Here is a 17,476-nt window from a genome sequence, read left to right as displayed (position 1 = left end):
GACAAAATGTGCGCTCTGGAGTAATGTGTGTGGGATAACTTGGTCAACATGTACCTTATATGGCCGGTTTAACGTCCCGTTATGTAATTCATATTTAAAGATACGGAAATCAGTTTAAACGTGCAAAACATATTTAAGAGACGATGATTCTAATTACATGCATTAGCCAATTGCCTTGCACTTATTTCTGTAGTAATCTGATAAATAGGAACACCTCCACTTGGTATTCTAAACGTATGACATACCTTTCGTGTCTCTTCTCGAAATGGACCACGTTTTAATTACCGAAAATGCCTTTAGGCAAGGGCGGAAATTCCCCAGGGCGAGTCCTGGGGCCTCGCGGCGTTTTTTTTTTGTTCATTGCCAGAGTGTTTCCTAAACAGGAGATAAAGGTGAGATAACCTCTGTGGCTCCCGTTTACTGGAAAGTGACTGACACCCATGTGACCCTGGGCAGATCCGCTATAAATACTGGGCGATCGCAGCAGAAACCGTCAGTAGAGCCCCCAGTGGTGAGAAATCGCATTGATCTACTACTGAAGAGCCAGCGAGGCAAGGAGGAAGCGTGGAAAAAAGAGAGTAGAAAAAGAAAACAGAAATACTGACAGAAGAAAAAGAAGGAAAAGAGACAAGGCTCAGAGTGAGGAAAAGGAAGAAGGGGCAAGGAACATGAAAATGCTCACAGCCTGCCTGATCTGCGCACTTCTGTCTCTCTCAGTCTTACTTCCAAGGACTCACAGCATGTCCACGACTCAGGTAACTTTTTACTCCGAAAATCAGCTTACGCTTTGACAAGATGCTATTTTCAACTCCAAAAATATTTAGCATTTCATTTTTTTAGTTTTATATCTTATTTTGTACATATTTCTAATTGTTTTCTCATTGTCTAGTCCTCTTTTTCAATGCAATACTTCAAGTACTTTTATGCAATGATTTAATGCCAAAAAAGAAGTCAAAAACTGCCTCCTTTGTTTTCGGAACTCGCATTGGTGCAGATTTCCAATTTTTGAGGATTCCCAAGGTTTCAAAGCGTATATCTGCAAACCTGTAATAGTTACTGTTCGAAACTAACTTCTGAGGAAGTTTTGTGAGTTCATATGTGCTCACAATTGTACACAATGTACAAATGATCAGGGAGAAATGCCTTCCAAGTGTGCGAATGAATGAATTTCATTTTTTTTCTCTAACCTTCCCACTGGAGGATCGATATTCCCTTCCCAATAATTCTGGGGGTGTTGTCTTCCTCTTGCTACTCTAGAAAGGGATTTCCTTTTACACTTTGAATCTCTGTCCTTTACCCGGGTGGAGAGAAGATTGGATGTAAATACACGTGAAGAGTATTCTCGCCCCTGGGAGTGGATTTACTCACATGACAAGTTTCGTTCAGTAAATCATGTAACAAATGTAAAACAACCTATTGTGAACTGGAAATTGTCTTTGCACTCATCATCAGGTCTACTGGTGCATGGAAGCTAAACCTAAACATAGAAGCACTTTTGTAGCATGGGCCCCTCGCCTGCATCTCTCACACACCTGTCTGCCTGCACTCTAATAGACTCTTCACTCACTTAGTAACAGTCTCATCTCTACTCTAATACTGCCGTTCAGGCAGCTCGGTGGGTTCTCGCCCCAATACTACTCTAGGGTTGTAATAAAGTGGAGAGTTTCTCTCCTGCCCTCATGGAGTTTAAAGTTCCCCTTTGTCACCTCCTCAGCACGTGCTCCTGCCTTCATTCGGTGCCTCACCCTCACACACTTCAAAGGTATCCCTCGCCCTGACGTCACTCGTGTCCTTTCCTTCTGCTGCTTGCTGGCAGTTACTTTCTTTACTGTACCCTGTGTCCCTGCCGGCCATGGCTAAGGTACGGCTGATAGATCGTGGTCTGTCACTGAGAGAGAGAGGGCAGCCTTCAAGCCAGCTGGGCACCGATGCCACGCAGACGGGCATCTCTCTCCTGGTGGGGTGCTCTGGATAGGCTGTGCACAGACTCAGTGCTACTTCTGGACTCGTGATCCTGGGACACGGAGTGTTTCTTTTAATGGAGTAAGATCTGCCCGGTCCCTGCGCTCGGCCCGGTTTCTTTTGCGAAGTTTTAATAGTTTAGCACATTGATGCCCTAATAAAGGGCCAACGCATGTCCTTATAAACGGACTCAGTTTTCCAAAAGTGTTTCAGTTTGACCCACATTACAGACAAGACACAGTTCAATCCCTACACTCATCTCTGCAGCACGACAAAGTTTGACTAAACCCAGAATAAAAGTGTTTTTGCACTTCTGCCCAGGCGGTCGTTCTTGCATTTCTCCCCATGTTCACTTTTATGTGATCTCAGCCAATCCGACATCACTGATCTATGCACTTTAATGAACTATCACCAGTTGGCACGTCACTGTCCTCGTACACTTCAGTGGGGTACCACGCTTTCCCAAACTGTAGCCTCATACATTTCAAACGTGTTTCATCCATTCCCACACCCTGGCCTCATTTACCTCAGTATATTCACTCAGACATTGCCGAAATCTGGATCCATATATTTCAGTGGAGACTCAATCATTGCCACACAGTAGTCTCAGACATTGCAATGTCGTTTCACCCCTACCACATTGTGGCCTTGTACACTTCATAGGGTATCACACCTTCCCACACTCTGGTCTCATACATTGATACCCACACTTTCCCACACTCTGGTCTCATGCATTGATACCCACACTTTCCCACACTCTGGTCTCATACATTGATACCCACACCTTCCCACACTCTGGTCTCATGCATTGATACCCACACTTTCCCACACTCTGGTCTCATGCATTGATACCCACACTTTCCCACACTCTGGTCTCATGCATTGATACCCACACTTTCCCACACTCTGGTCTCATACATTGATACCAACACTTTCCCACACTCTGGTCTCATACATTGATACCCACACTTTCCCACACTCTGGTCTCATACATTGATACCCACACTTTCCCACACTCTGGTCTCATACATTGATACCAACACTTTCCCACACTCTGGTCTCATACATTGATACCAACACTTTCCCACACTCTGGTCTCATACATTGATACCCACACTTTCCCACACTCTGGTCTCATACATTGATACCCACACTTTCCCACACTCTCGTCTCATACATTGATACCAACACTTTCCCACACTCTGGTCTCATACATTGATACCCACACTTTCCCACACTCTGGTCTCATACATTGATACCCACACTTTCTCACACTCTGGTCTCATACATTGATACCAACACTTTCTCACACTCTGGTCTCATACATTGATACCAACACTTTCCCACACTCTGGTCTCATACATTGATACCCACACTTTCCCACACTCTGGTCTCATACATTGATACCAACACTTTCCCACACTCTGGTCTCATACATTGATATTGGTATTGCTTCTCATCCCCAAACTCTGGCCTCATACTCCCATATTCTGGCCTCACACTCTTTAGTGGATTCTGACCCATTCACACACACTGACCTCATACACTCAAGCAGGGTATCACATTCCCACAACCTCAACCAATCAATCAGGGGCATTGTAAGCACGCTACTCACCCGTGAGGGACTAAGGGCGCTGGGGGTTGCGAGGGGGGTGCGCCGCTCCCTATCAGTCGAAAAGCCAGGTCTTGAGCCTCCATACCTTAATGGACTCAAAGTTTCCACAAGTCTTTGTCCTCTACACCTCAGCCTTCCCGCCTTATCGATGCTCTTGGGCTGATCCACACATAATTGTAAGAAATGATTAGTTAAGAAACAGCACCTGGAAAACATAAACTTTAGGCAAAAACATCCCAACGCAGTACTTGATGCTCTGAGGTCATTTCATCAGCAGTCTCATGGAAAGTTGTATTCTCTGTGTCTGACCCTCCACAGTCTTTCTCCACTCCTTTTCAACTTCATCAAAATATGGTCACCAAGATAATTTTAGGATTCTAGACATCTCCACACTATTGACTGGCTTCCCATGAGTGGTGTGTACATACATCTCTCTGCTGTAAGGCTATCGATCACACAGCTGCCTGATATCTTCAAACACTTTCTGCCAGACATCGACCTCCATAAGTTTTACACTCTGAATTCCCTTTTTTACTTGCATCACTACAATTCAGCATGTCCACATGGATGGGCTAGAGCTTTCGTCTACTTCTGCCAAAGTTTGTAACACCCTGTCTCCGCTTGCTTGCTGTTTCCTCAAAATTAAACTCCGCTAACCACAGCTCACGAATGCTCAATTCAATCAAACATTTTATTTTTCTCAACAGGGAGAAAGTGGAGAACATCTGGTTAGTCCTTCCGAGGCTGCAAATGAGGAACCAAGCCTACTGGTGAGCTATTTCCATCGACTAATGAGTGAATGAACAAAGTGTTGTAGTGCTTAGTGGCGGGGCTGAACCCTAAATACCAACCTGCCAAGCCAAGCCATCCATACCCAAAAAAGGTTAGGTAGAGGTGTCATTCCCCATCACACGTTAATAGCATTTTCGAGCAAATCGATTATTGTCGTGTTAGATATGACTGGCCATTGTCAGGGTGACCAGCTTTCAGCGTGCAGAGGGCTATCACAATCCCAGATTACTGAGAGAAAGGTGTTACAACATCCACTCCACAGGAATGACCCTATGTCTATTTGCACTTGCAGTGCTACATAATCTTTCCCACAACATCATTTCCAGTGGTAGCTTTCAATTAATTCTGATATCTGATTAACTCCGGTTACTTTCAATGGTTACCCTCATAACTCAAAGGTCCCAGGGTGTGCCTTCTGAGCTGCTACACCATGCTCTTGTATTAAAACAGGAGAAACTGAATATGTATCAATGAGTCCAGGAATCACAGGTTAATATGATGGAGGGTTCAAGAATAAGTACAGTCAGTATCAGTAATCACAGGAATCTTCAAGTCAATGATGGGGTAATGTGGTAACATATTCAGGAAAAAAGCCAAAAAATTAGTTATGTGTCAAAGAGTTCTAAAAGTTTTACTCCTAGTAATTTCCAAACAATGTGGGTTGGAAAACTGCTCATCCTACAATTAAAGGTTAATTCTACAATGTTATTAAAAGAATTACCATCTCCAAACAAAGAGGTCTTTTTCTGGAGGATCATTACCACAGCCCCTGAGATGAGGTTGTAGTAAGATATTTAAATACCCAACAGCAATTTCCTACCAAAAGTTTTCAGATTTACCATCGACAACTAGCCCTTAGCAAACTACAGAGACATTAGAAGGATGGGTTAGTGACAACTTTTAGTCAGCCGTCGTGAAACTTCAATGACATTCATCACACAATATGAACACTTTTACTTAAGAAGTTGTAGGAATAATCAGTGTGTAATCACACCAGGAGCTGGATTGATATAATCATATCAAGCCCTGGTTAATACTACAAAGGATTTGGGAATACCTTTTATCGACAGTGTTCGAATTCTGCTGTTATACATCATGGCATCAAACAGCATACATTCGATTCTGTATTATTCAGATTACCACAGTAATGTTGTTTGAAGCGGTTTATCATAAATGGAAGGCACTCATACTCAGAGCTTAGTCTAATGACCAACAACTCACCCTGCTCTTGTTTCTCTCCTACTCAGTCTAATGACAAACAACTCACCCTTCTCTTGTTTCTCTCCTTCTTGGTCTAATGACCAACAACTCACTCTGCTCTTGTTTCTCTCCTTCTTAGTCTAATGACCAACAACTCACTCTGCTTTGTTTCCCTCCTTCTTAGACAAATGACCAACAACTTTCCCTGCTCTTGTTTCTCTTTTTCTTACTCTAATGACCAACAACTCGCCCTGCTCTTGTTTCTCTTTTTCTTACTCTAATGACCAACAACTCGCCCTGCTCTTGTTTCTCTCCTTCTTAGTCTAATGACCAACAACTCACACTGCTCTTGTTTCTCTCCTTCTTAGTCCAATGACCAACAACTCACCCTGCTCTTGTTTCTCTCCTTCCTAGTCTAATGACCAACAACTCACCCTGCTCTTGTTTCTCTCCTTCTTAGTCCAATGACCAACAACTCACCCTGCTCTTGTTTCGCCCCTTCCTAGTCTAATGACCAACAACTCGCCCTGCTCTACTTTCTCTCCTTCCTAGTCTAATGACCAACAACTCACCCTGCTCTACTTTATCTCCTTCTTAGTTTAATGACCAACAACTCACCCTGCTGTTGTTTCTCTCCTTCTTAGTCCAATGACCAACAACTCACCCTGCTCTTGTTTCTCTCCTTCTTAGTCTAATGACCACCAACATTTCACCCTGCTCTTGTTTTTCTCCTTCTTAGTGTAATGATTGAAAACTCACCCTGCTCTTGTTTCTCTCCTTGTCTAGATGTCTCTGCTACGAACAAAGAGACATTCCCACCTCTCCCTCTGCTCCTTTTGCTGCAAATGCTGCAAAAACAAAGGATGTGGGTACTGCTGCCGCACGTGAAACAATGGATCTATGAATGAACTCCCCTCAGGTTCTACACTTCTTCTGGGATTCCATCTCTCATCCTAGGAGCACCACCACCATAATTGTATTAATATTATTTAATGTCTTGTCTTTATGTTCTGTAATTAATATTGTAAATATGTGTCAGCCACTGGAGCTAGATGTACATATGTAAATATATTTATTAAATTGGTTTCTGCTGGATCATGACTATGTTTATTTCAGGATCTGATTCGTCCTAAAAATGCGGATTCATCATTCTTGATACAAAACCTTCACCACTAGACTGTTGAAGCTTATCTCATCATAAGTTAGGCATATGGAAGAAAGAAGTCCTAAGGTATGCGTGCAATTTTGGCAGGTGATACACAAAATCAGATGTGTGTGCAACATTTATGAGTAGCATCTACATAAGAACCTGGAACACCCTCCCCATCCGCTTACAACAGACCCAGCACCTGCTGGTCTTCAGGAGACGCCTCAAGACCTGGCTCTTCCAGCAGTAGCAGCACCCCCACCCCCCAGAGCCTTGAGACCCTCACGGGTGAGTTGTGCCCTCTACAAATGTATTGATTGGTGTTTCCACAGAATTGTGCATGGGGAGGCAGGTAGCTGCTAAGCATATGAGATGAAAACCAATAAAATGCTATCTTTCTGGGAATTCACAAACATTTTCAATGCCCTTCCTCTAGTTCAGTACTCTTATAAACCTATGCCTGATTCCACTTGTCAGCATTGGTAAGTGAAGAGAAGACTCCCTTTTCCAATGATGTGCGCAGGAGGATCTTAAAATGGACACAAACTATTTGTGGGCCTGGTTTAGTACTAATGCTGAGTATAAGCTGAGCGCTGATTGCGTTTACATGCTCAGGACTACTGCCCTGTTTAAACACGCCTGGGTGGAGTTGTGAATCAGGTAGTGTCTTGTAAGGCATAGGTACATGCTTAGGCACAGAGGGATTTGCAATTTTTTGGTGAGGGCCCTCAATGTCAGCTCTCTGCTACTTGGTTTGAGTTATCTTCAGTCCTTTTATGCAGGTGCTTATAGTCCCAAAACTAAGCTTTGGAGGCATCCCACATTTGTTATAGAATCAAAGAAATTCATCAAAACATCATCCCACTTGCGCTTTGGACTTAAATTGCCACACACTCATATGATGTCACTGCTAGTGTAAGTGAAAACCAATCTTCACAATTGAGCGCTTCCCCAGAAATAGAAAAACAATTGAAATGATGGCCCAGAGAGTTCAGGTCACTTTAAAAATATTTACATTTCGAAAGGTCCTGTTTAGAGGGAAGGCCCCTGTTCTGCACAGTGTCCTGTGCTGTATACATCATAAACTACTGTGGCAATGTCATCAAGACAAACAGCGAGTGAAGCGCGCCTGGCAATCTTAAACGGGCCGCTCCCTCTGGCTGGAAATGGTTCCTGGTATAACAGTGCGTTTGTGCACAACTACAATTGTAAGGTATATTTGTGCTGTAAATGAAACCCACCAATGGCATCCCTATGCTGACCCCGACCCTGCTGCAGCTCATCTTGGTTGCATATTCTGTGACACTGCATCAGCAAAAGTCAATTCATAGCTCCTGTGACTATTATTGATGAATCCAGTGCACGAAAACCGAAAAGTCAGTGATATTCCAGCACAAGTGAACGTATAGCATGCATGATGCTGCTGGTCACCAGTCTTAAGTCCAGTTGCACTGGCACTTGAAGCCCTATTTTATGCCAGGAAAATAAATTTGTCTTCCAGGTTGTGGCACGATTGATCATTTTATCATGAAAATTCTTGGTTCTGATCTTGAGATAAGCAAAAAAAATAATCTATTCATAGGAAAACTAATGTGGGAGAGCAAAAAGTGAATATAGAGATCCAGGAGTGTTTTAATTGCCACTCAAGACAAGAAAAGGACACACAGAATAGTCTGCGCCCATATCGAATGACTAAAGAGATACTTTAGACAGTGGCACAGAATGAAATAAGGTGTCCATGAGTGGAAAGATGGAGAGACTCTCCTGCTAGAGACCCCGATGTAAGACCCTGTGATGGCGTGTAGTGTCATCAAAGGGGACGTTTGTTTCAAGAGCTCAAAACAAGAAATCTGTGCAGGAGGATATCCGGCGACTCATTTGTTCAATTTTCCAGAATGTCTTCTTACTATAAACGTAACCTTTCATGAACATCTGGGCTGGCTCAGCTGAAACTTGGGCGCCTTTTTTGAGCTTGTAGTGCCTTAAATGTATGGTCCTCATTAATGAAAACGGTCGTATCGCTGTGTGAAAACAGCGATCAACAGCGTTCACTGCGCCCTCCTTGGGACATGATGGATGCACCATATTTAATGTACGGTGCTCCAAGTCACAGCGAGTTACAGACACAACTTCAGCAATGTTTCCTTTCATACGGGGAAGGTCCCATGTGAAAGGGCCCACATCATTCTTACACCTGCTGTGAGGCAGGCGTAACATTTTGACATAGTGGTGTCCTAGAAGTGGTGCACTGAAATCGCATAGATTTCACTGCGCCACATCTACTAGGCTTTTTATGGGGGAAAACCCACCCTGAATACATTATACCTGACGTAGGTATAATGTAGCGCAAGGCTTTACAAAGTTATGCATATGCTTAGATGCCTCACTTTGTAAATAGGGTGCAACATAGAGTATTTTTTAGGCTGCAGGTGACGCAACAGCTGTGTAAAAGTATTGAGAGGCCTCATAAATAAGGCCCTATATACTTAACTTGGACTTTTTCAGACTTAGTGAATGAACAGCAAAAAGAACAGCACAGAAACAGTAACAATGATTGCCTTTCTCTATTTCTGAGCTTTGCTGTCTGCAGCTCATGCATTAATTCAGACAAATTTTGCAAACAAACATAAAACAGGTGCTCAGCTCTGCGCACCATTTCACTATAGACAGAGAGCCCCATCGTTACCCAGCTCTGGGTTCCCTAAGTGGTCCACTAAAGCATGCATGTGTGGATCATATGGGCAAGATTCCCTTATGTGAGAATGAAGAGATGACCCTTGTTAGACCTGTCATCATTGGCGTGAGTCTCACTTCCATTTTGACGGATTGCCTCCTCTGTTTTGATATGTTTTTTCTGGTTATATGTTTTGGGCACTGTGCCACTGCTATTCAGTGCCCAAAACATATAACCAGCAAGTGCTCCCTATGTTTAAATTAATGTACTAATTGGTGATTCCATGATTGGGTTATTTGATTTACCTGTCAGCCCCTAGTACAGTGCACCATGTGTGCCAAGGGCTTGTAATTCAAATGCAGCTGGTGGGCTTGCAGCACTGGTTGTGCCACCCACAGAAGCAGCTTGTAAAGTATGTCTCAGGCCTGCCATTGCAAGGCCTGTGTGCAGTCTAGCACTGCCATGTCGACTTGGCCAAGTACACCCACTTGCCGGTCCCTAAACCTTCCCTTTGCTTCATGTTAGACACCCATATGGTAGGCCCAAGGGCAGGGTGCATGGTAAGTATAAGGTAGGACATGCTCTGATGTGTGTAGCATGTCCTAGCAGTGAATTACAGCCATTTTCGTTTTTCACTATTGAAGGCTACCTGTTCTCAATAGGCTAGAATGGGCTGTTAGATTATTACATTCTTATAATCCTAACTGACTCAGGGAACATGGTAGAAATTCAAATTTAATAGGTCTGAACTCAGAATGATAAAATACATCTTTTAGCAAAGTTGGTTTTAATAGTCTCTGTTTGAAAATACCACTTTTAGAAAGAAGGTATTTTCTTGCCTAACTGTCCAGGCCTGCCTCTGCTAGGTTGTGTACTCCTTGTCTGGGTTTGTGAGTGACAGGGTTGGGGGTTTCCAGGATACAGGCTGGGGCAGCCCAGTGGTGAATAGAGAGATCTGCATCTAGATGGGAGGGAGGAGTTGCACCAGGGACCTGAATAGGGCTGGGCCTTCCCTCTACAATACTGGCTTCACCTTCTGTGGTGTGTCTGATGTCTCTTCCCTGCACTGTGAAAGGAGAGAAAGAATCATATCAACAAAGTGCTCCAGAGCTGTGCCTTCCCTCCTCTGTGCTGGCTCCACCTCCTGTGGGGCGGCCGATGTCTCTGCCCTGCAAAGGAAGTGAAAGGAAGAAGAAAGTCATGTAAACAAAGTGCTCAGGAACTGGTTTGGACTAGGATTACGAGAACCTCTAGCTGAAACAGTTATATTACATCATCCTAGCTCATATCATACAAGCAATTTATACATCTCATGTTTCGAAAATTTGAAATAATTAAAAAGAAAGTAACAGGAATACATCTTATAACTTTCATGCACTTCTGCTTCATAATATGGTACATCATAAAGGTAATATAGAGCAGTCTTAGGGCCTGATGCACAAAACTGGATTCTTGTAGCACATTTACAGCAACAAGCCTCCCCCTTGTACCACAGAGGGCATTTTTCACAAAAAAGCATGTCTCCCAACTCACTATTAATGAGGCGGGAATCAGATTGTGGCTCTATGTGAAAACTAGCAAATGCTGGGATGGAGGCATGGAGGAGACAGCAGACCTTTGTCCTAGTATTCCAGTTGACAGAGTGTCTAAATGGCAACCATGAACCCCTAAGGAGACAGGGGTCACCATGCTAGGGTGTGGCTCTCTGTGACTGTGAACTTGGAGACAGCATGCAGTGTGTCTGTTGGAGCACTGTCTGCCACCATCTCACAAAGTCTTCAGGCAGAGCATGTAATGTTGACAGCTTACACTATGTCAACTTTGACTACAGGTAGGTGCTAATTATGTCATACTTTGCGGCTAAAAATTTGCCACAAATAGCGTGTGCATTACATTAAGAATCACAAGGAGGAGGGTGGAGCTAAGTACTGCCCCAGAAGCAGCTCCTTCTGGACAGCAGTCTGAAGTGAGCCCAACATTGCTGACTTTACCCGCAGTCCCAAAGGCCTGGGATGGAGGAATGCTTCATATGCATTTCCACAGTGGCATAACACAAAATTATGCCCTCTCCCCTGAAGAATGTCATGAGGGGCACAGGCACCTTACAGATCACACAGATATTCATTAGTCATGGGCTTAATAGCGTTCCCCTTCCTACGCCACAAGGGCCTGCATTGCGTCTCTTCCATGGACATGAGGACATTGGGTACCTTTTGCTGGGCCTTGGTCCGCCAGCGATGTCACATGAACAGTGTTGCTTTGCTGGGTTTTTTTTGTGCTTGGGAAAGCAGAGTCGCTTTCCAGAGCGTTTTAATGTTTCTCGTTCAGTGACACTGCATGCATTTTGCCGATCATGCAATGGCATGTCTTAATGGCTGAAGGGGCCCCCTCCAAATAAAGGAACCATGGGGGGCTGCAGGGGCCTCTGTTACGACCCTGACTTCAAAGGATGTTCTTTAATTCAGAGGAGAGTCGCAAGGAAGGAGCCTGAGCACATCGCAGAAAGGAGTTTGGGATGATAATAGTATCATAGAGCAGTGGTTCCCAAACTTTTTTGACCCGTGGCTCCCTTGACCTAATTGGCAGTTGGCCGTGGCTCCCCACCATTTTTTTACCGGCGCACCGGGGAGCCGTGGCGCACTCTTTGGGAACCACTGGTCTACATGAAGAATCAAGCCTAGACGTAGTACATCTCAATGCATACAACATCATCACAGAGTAGCATAAAGCACTCCCACTAAAAGTAACCAGGCTAGAGAAAGGCTCAAGGAGCTCTGTTACGTTACAAGAAGTTTACGTGGGGTAGGCTCTGATGAACCCAAGATGGCTCACCAGATCCCATCTACCCAGTGTTTTAAGTGAGAAAATTACAAAAAACAATTTGATGGACAGAATGTAGATCAATGTCTTACATTCACCCCAGTACAAGGATCTGGGCCTAAATCCATCGTTTTTTGCACTCCACACCACCCTGGGTCAGATAATGGCTTTATGCAAATCAGCTCTGACCCTGTGCCCATTGGAACAGTCCAGTCCGAACTACAACAGCCATATCTTTCCCAGACCGGAATCAAGCGAAAAACGATGGATTTAGGCCCAGATCCTTGTACTGGGGTGAATGTAAGACATTGATTTACATTCTGTCCATCAAATTGTTTTTTGTAATTTTCTCCCTGAGTGTACTGGGGTAGCTCAGACGTGGGTCCCAGAGCCTCCACACCACTGGAGTCAAGCTAGCCGGGCTGATGAGAGGTGTTACCTCGAAACCGGTCCGGTCCTCGGATGCTTGATTCCGGTCTGGGAAAGATATGGCTGTTGTAGTTCGGACTGGACTGTTCCCATGGGGCACAGGGTCAGAGCTGATTTGCATAAAGCCATTATCTGACCCAGGGTGGTGTGGAGTGCAAAAAACGATGGATTTAGGCCCAGATCCTTGTACTGGGGTGAATGTAAGACATTGATTTACATTCTGTCCATCAAATTGTTTTTTGTAATTTTCTCCCAGTGTTTTAAGTGGGCTGGGTACAGAGGACAAGTGGGACAGGTCCAAAACTGTATAGTCTCTCAAAAAGATAGTTGAAGACACTGGCCTGCAATACAGATGGACTATTGTAAAACGTACATACCCATAATACTCTGACAATAACATGCATTTTTGTTCTGCATTCAGAAGAGGACGCAGTGTCCATGGGGAAGCGCACATTGGTGTTTAAACAAGTGGGCTTAGTGGAGATTCATGCAGGATGCAAGCACTGTATTATCAAAGATGAACAGCACCTGCGACCAGTTGGATCTATGTCTCAGGAACACCCCTTTCCATTCCTGGACTTTGCTTTTACATCATTGTTATCAGGTTCGTTGGTGCAATTGGCTCAATTAACCTGAACCAAGACTACAACTCCCAAAATGCAATATGCTAAATCAAAACCCAGAAGTGGAAAGTTATGGCCTGGTGACATGGAGTCATCAGGACACCCTACTTTTGATGCCCATCTGCACCATGACTATTAGAAGAACATGACAAGAAATTTAGTAACTATGCAGGTTTAGGTGGTATTCCTAGGCCTGGGAAAAGTGTAATTTACACTGATATAATTTGCATAATTTTAGGGATTTCATGTTATGCATGTTAAGTGAAATTCCCAAAATGATACCACTTCACATACTGACACACCATTCACAGTAAATATTTACTGCAAAAGCGCGATATGTGACAATAAATTTACATCCAACATGTGGGGCCATAATGCAGAGTGCTCTTGTTCATGTTGCTTTTGTTTCTTTACACTATTTTTAGCGCAAAATGTAGCCTCTTGTCAAAAATTGACTCAATGTCACATTCTGCGCTAAATTACATTCTGCGCAAAAGTTTAGCACGAAATGATGAATTTGCATTTCACATAAGTATGCACAACTTTATCATTTGGCATAAATATGCAAAAGCAAATTACGTTAATTCTGCACTTTGGGAACCACAGCTATATAGCATGCCTTTACAAGTTCAAAACTGCCCCAATTTGCAAACATATGCCACATTTTAGGTATTTAATTCACAAATGAGGGGCATTTATTTTATATTGGGGGCCATGTCTATTTTCTGTCCCAGTCCGACACTGATCCTTAACCACGTCCTGAGATCATAGCAGCATATACTGCCATGTAAAAACGAAAGGGAATGACAACTACATGTCATGGAGAAAGGACAGGGATTGAAGCGCACAGGCACGAGCAAAATAAATGTAGGAAGTTAAGACGATAAGATTCTAAGAAGGGCCGAGACAAAAAGAAAGAGGGAAAAGTAGCATTGATTGCAAAGTCAAAAATGCCCAATTAGTGACCCCAGCCCATTACATGAACTACAGAGCCCGACTCTTCGTCTCCTGAGAGCTAAAGGTACTCAATACATTACGTACCGTTCTGTTGGGACAAATTGGTAAATCATCTGTAAATTGGGATATGGGCAAAATTCAACAAATCCCCGCTGCGTGCTTTAAAGAAGACACAATACATAGGAAAATCACAAATGAAACTTCAGGGTCTCTGCAAGAGGACATATCCGTGCGTGTCCAGGGGGGCGCTAGAGGGCGCGCGACAAGATGGCTGCACTTCTGTGAGGCTCTGTCGGATCAAGCTAATATCCGTCAAATATCCTGAGCATCCAGGCTGATTTTCTTGAACCACTGGGGTACGGAGCCATCCTGTTCCCCAAGGCGACTCTCTGGACATTTTTGCGGTGCTTACTGCCACTGCCATCCGCTACACAGTGGGATCCACGCCAGGCCCTGCAACATGGCGGCCCGCCTGGAGTGAATGAATCGGAGAGCGGCATCCTCTGCCTGGCTTATGCGTGGGAAGTGGCGGCACCTTACTGGTGAGAACTGCTCTCGCAAAGCAGCTAGAGAGGTTATACTGCCAGTCCCCCCCCCCCGGAGCACCTGACAACGCGCACTGCCTTCACCCGTGACCGGGCGGTGCTGCTGGACATAGCGCGGGCAACCTGGCAGTTCGCGACGGAAGGGACATAAAACTGGTGCTGCTCCTGTGACCGGAGGACCAGGGAAAGAAGCGGCGGTTCCCCCCGGGACGTCCTAGGTGCTGGCTGCGGTGAGAGGGGCTGGGGTCTAGTGCGGGCCGGGGAAGCGTAGGTGACACCGGGCCTCGCACGGAGATACCCCCTGCGTGCTGCGGTTGGTGCCGGGCGGAGCGGGTTGCGGAGCTGGCTGCTGTTGCCGGGCGGTGAATCGGAATGACTTGCCGACACTGAAGGCCTGCGCTGGGCGTCCAACTGTTGCCTGCAGCTGCGGTGTTGATTCAGGAGTAGGCCGCAGATCCCCAGCCTAAAGTACCGGCCGTGGGGAAATAGCCTGGAACGGCAATTGTGTAGGCGCTGTTGCACATCGAGGCCGCTCTACTATCACTTCAGGCTTGTAGCTGCCAACTGAGCCTTACTAGAGTGCTGATTTTGTGTTTGAGGGGCACGTTAATTGGTACAGTGAGTGGACATTACCCTTCTGGGCCTGGGGCACTGGCTCAGGGGCTGATAGAAGCGATCCAAGCAGGTCGGTGTGCTTTGAGACTCATTGTATGACTCTGGGCCCCTGGGATATCTGTAATGCCAGAAACCGGTCCCCGGAAGCTTGTTTCCTTTCCAGTAAAAGAATTGGCTTGGTAGTTTGGTCTGCCCTGTTCCCATGATGCACTGGGCCAGGGACAGACTAATTTGCATGTAGCCAGGTTCTGAGCTGGGATGGTGCAGTGAGCTAAAAAACAGTGATGGATCAAGCCCTGATCTGTTGACTGGGTAGGAGTGTTCTGCTTAATTCAGATACTCTGTTCATCACCACCCCCCTTTTCTGAATTGTTTTGTCCACCATAAGCGTGGAAGGGTATGCTCAGACATGAGTCCCTTGCTCACTGCACCATCAGGATTCAAGCAAGCCGGGCCGAAGACGGCTGTAATGCCAGAAACCAGTCCCCGGAAGCTTGTTTCCTTTCCAGTAAAAGAATTGGCTTGGTAGTTTGGTCTGCCCTGTTCCCATGATGCACTGGGCCAGGGACAGACTAATTTGCATGTAGCCAGGTTCTGAGCTGGGATGGTGCAGTGAGCTAAAAAACGGTGATGGATCAAGCCCTGATCTGTTGACTGGGTAGGAGTGTTCTGCTTAATTCAGATACTCTGTTCATCACCACCCCCCTTTTCTGAATCGTTTTGTCCACCATAAGCGTGGAAGGGTATGCTCAGACATGAGTCCCTTGCTCACTGCACCATCAGGATTCAAGCAAGCCGGGCCGAAGACGGCTGTAATGCCAGAAACCGGTCCCCGGAAGCTTGTTTACTTTCCAGTAAAAGAATTGGCTTGGTAGTTTGGTCTGCCCTGTTCCCATGATGCACTGGGCCAGGGACAGACTAATTTGCATGTACCCAGGTTCTGAGCTGGGATGGTGCAGTGAGCTAAAAAACGGTGATGGATCAAGCCCTGATCTGTTGACTGGGTAGGAGTGTTCTGCTTAATTCAGATACTCTGTTCATCACCACCCCCCTTTTCTGAATCGTTTTGTCCACCATAAGCGTGGAAGGGTATGCTCAGACATGAGTCCCTTGCTCACTGCACCATCAGGATTCAAGCAAGCCGGGCCGAAGACGGCTGTAATGCCAGAAACCGGTCCCCGGAAGCTTGTTTCCTTTCCAGTAAAAGAATTGGCTTGGTAGTTTGGTCTGCCCTGGTCCCATGATGCACTGGGCCAGGGACAGACTAATTTGCATGTAGCCAGGTTCTGAGCTGGGATGGTGCAGTGAGCTAAAAAACGGTGATGGATCAAGCCCTGATCTGTTGACTGGGTAGGAGTGTTCTGCTTAATTCAGATAATGTGTTCATCACCACCCCCCCTTTCTGAATCGTTTTGTCCACCATAAGCGTGGAAGGGTATGCTCAGACATGAGTCCATTGCTCACTGCACCATCAGGATTCAAGCAAGCCGGGCCGAAGACGGCTGTAATGCCAGAAACCGGTCCCCGGAAGCTTGTTTCCTTTCCAGTAAAAGAATTGGCTTGGTAGTTTGGTCTGCCCTGTTCCCATGATGCACTGGGCCAGGGACAGACTAATTTGCATGTAGCCAGGTTCTGAGCTGGGATGGTGCAGTGAGCTAAAAAAACGGTGATGGATCAAGCCCTGATCTGTTGACTGGGTAGGAGTGTTCTGCTTAATTCAGATACTCTGTTCATCACCACCCCCCTTTTCTGAATCGTTTTGTCCACCATAAGCGTGGAAGGGTATGCTCAGACATGAGTCCCTTGCTCACTGCACCATCAGGATTCAAGCAAGCCGGGCCGAAGACGGCTGTAATGCCAGAAACCGGTCCCCGGAAGCTTGTTTCCTTTCCAGTAAAAGAATTGGCTTGGTAGTTTGGTCTGCCCTGTTCCCATGATGCACTGGGCCAGGGACAGACTAATTTGCATGTAGCCAGGTTCTGAGCTGGGATGGTGCAGTGAGCTAAAAAACGGTGACGGATCAAGCCCTGATCTGTTGACTGGGTAGGAGTGTTCTGCTTAATTCAGATACTCTGTTCATCACCACCCCCCTTTTCT

General features: G+C 45.4%; 1 long non-coding RNA gene across 1 annotated transcript; it reads left to right on the top strand.

Annotated features, from left to right (window-relative positions):
• The first annotated feature begins 487 nt into the window (after positions 1-487).
• LOC147701184 (uncharacterized) lies at positions 488-6,664 on the top strand. The gene is made up of 3 exons (XR_015297439.1): positions 488-755; positions 4,285-4,347; positions 6,356-6,664. It is a non-coding gene; the product is annotated as an uncharacterized LOC147701184 (long non-coding RNA).
• Positions 6,665-17,476: the final 10,812 nt, after the last annotated feature.

Source organism: Lissotriton vulgaris, chromosome 7 (assembly GCF_964263255.1).
Source record: "Lissotriton vulgaris chromosome 7, aLisVul1.2, whole genome shotgun sequence".
Taxonomy (NCBI): Eukaryota; Metazoa; Chordata; class Amphibia; order Caudata; family Salamandridae; genus Lissotriton; species Lissotriton vulgaris.
The sequence above is the reverse complement of the archived record's forward strand: the minus strand, read 5'-3'. Positions and strand labels throughout refer to the sequence as shown.